Genomic DNA, 2376 nt, shown 5'->3' with positions numbered 1-2376 from the left:
AAGATGAAGAGGTAATAAGAAATGTGGTGAAGGCAAGGCAAATTAGAGAACTAAATTACTGCCCAGAACAGGAGACAAATCTACAGGAACATACTGTCAGCCAGGGCGAAGGAGGAAAATCTGTGAGAGTGATGAATATAAAAGAGCAAATGAAGACCAACACACACTAGACTAAGGAGCAAGTGTCAGGAGCACAGGCAAGGCAGGTCCTGATTAAAGCCTGCAGCATGAAGGGCGGTTGAGGGAAGGGAAGGGAGTCAAAATGTTGCCTAAAATGAGGATAAATAAAACTAATGAAAAGAATTCTTAAAAGATACAATTTTTAGTATGCTCATAAGTTTTAGACTTTGTTAAGATGTTACAGATGGGACAGGATATTTAGATTTAAAGGCCAAAATTAGAGCTTGAAAGGTTAAAGAAAAAGATAAAAAATGCATTTCTTGTTCAGATAGTCTTACTGTTAATTTAAAATAGTTTTCCAATATTTTTAAAGGATTTTGACACATTTTAGAAAATTGAAATGACAGCAAAAAGCAGGTTCAGCGATCATTTTTTTAAAAATGTATATTTGCTCTGTTTCTCTCTCTCTATACACACACACCCAAAATCACATATTCTCTTCCCAAACATTGGCAGCCATCATTTTTCAGTATGCATTTCTTATGAGTAACATTTTACATGCCCACAAAACCACTATCGTGCTTAAGAAAACTAATTCCATAATATCTAATAGGCAGTCATATTGAAATATCAGCAAAGCCAAGAATGTTTTTATTGTAGCTGATTGTTTTTTTAAAGTAAGAATTACGTTTAGTTCTAATTAAGTTTCACCCATTGCATTTGTTTTATTTCTTGTGAGTTTATAGTCTTTTTAGCCCAACCTTATCATTTTTGACAAGATAAAAATACTGTTGGGATAAGCTCATTTACCCAATGCAGTTGCAAGGAACAGGTGCCCCCATTTTACTAATGTAGGATTTTATAGGTTAGGATAGCTTTAACATTTAGGATAATGAAAAAATGGTAGGGTCAAGAAGTCATCGTTGTGCAGGAATGACCACTCCTCTCCTAGCAATATGGAGCGCCCCAAGTGAGCCCGACAGTGTACTAGACCTTTGCATCCCTGTGATGCTTGTGCCTTTGGGAGCCTCCACAGTGCCTGTCTCAGAGGGGAAGCTTGCAGCGGTTAGCCAGTCTGCCCCAGGTCGGGCGGCTGGCTGAGGCCCCAGAGGGACTCTGCTGGGCCTTTTTACCACCTCACTGCCCTGATACTCAGGTGCACGCACACATGCCGTCTCTGAGTATATTTTCAGATATTATATTTGTAAACTGTTTGTAACTTTTAGAAGGAAGTTTTAAAAACAGATGGTACACTCTTACCTCGAAGTAGTTCTAGTGGTTGGCACCAAGAGGAAATCAGATGCCACTTTGGAGAAAATACAAAGGCAAGGTAAAATCTTTAGCCTTTGGTGTTTTGGTCAACCGACTGATGGGAGTCCTAGGCTCCATTTTGAAACTAAAAAGAGACTGTAGACCACTTAATGTCTTAATGGTACAAGCAAGAACAACTATGAAAGTGAGAAATACTAATTGTGCTACCAAGTGAACCTAGATTAAGAGTAGAATTAATAAAAGTGGATCTTTCTTTCTTCTTTATTATTATTATTATTTATTATTATTATTATTATTTTGTAAACTATGTGAAGCTGCCAGAAAGGTTGGGGTAGATACTGTACTTTATTTACCTTTGTGGTCCCAGGGCTAGTGCATAATTCAGAATGTACACACTGTTCAGATGATACATTATTCCCTGGGTGCATTCTCTGTGCCAGGGGCTGTGCTGGTCCCTGCCCTGAGGCAAGAATCAGACAGACAGGTGGTTTCCACTCTGCTGGGTAAGCCCGAGGGAAGATGCGGGGAAGTACCTAGTGTCCAGAGCCTGAAGAAGGGTCACCTGACACAGGCTGGGGAGGGATAGGAAAGGCTTCCAGGAAGAGGTGCCATTTTAGTGACAATGGGTGGAGTAGCATTTCAAGCATGCTGAACTGAATGGGACAATTTTCTTTTAAGTGGCCAAAAGCTACAGGGAAAACTAAAGTATTTACACAGACCTGTTTAAATTGGCAAATGATGTCAATGGTTTGGAGCTGCAAAAATATGATGGCAGTAGTAGCCTTTATGTAGGAAACAGTGACTGGGACAGGAAGGAATACCCTTTTACTCATTTTGAATTATCTACTAAATTTTTTGAGTAATTAAAAATGAATGTATAAGAGGGAACCCCCCCCAAAAAACCCCAGAATTTATTTATAAAAAATTGCGTATTCTTACATATTAAACTTCAGTCACTTTCAAAGCACTCTCCATTTGATGCAG

This window comes from Phyllostomus hastatus, unplaced genomic scaffold (assembly GCF_019186645.2).
Source record: "Phyllostomus hastatus isolate PE091 unplaced genomic scaffold, TTU_PhHast_1.1 phas_scaffold_1674, whole genome shotgun sequence".
Lineage (NCBI taxonomy): Eukaryota > Metazoa > Chordata > Mammalia > Chiroptera > Phyllostomidae > Phyllostomus > Phyllostomus hastatus.
Note: the sequence above shows the minus strand (reverse complement) of the source record.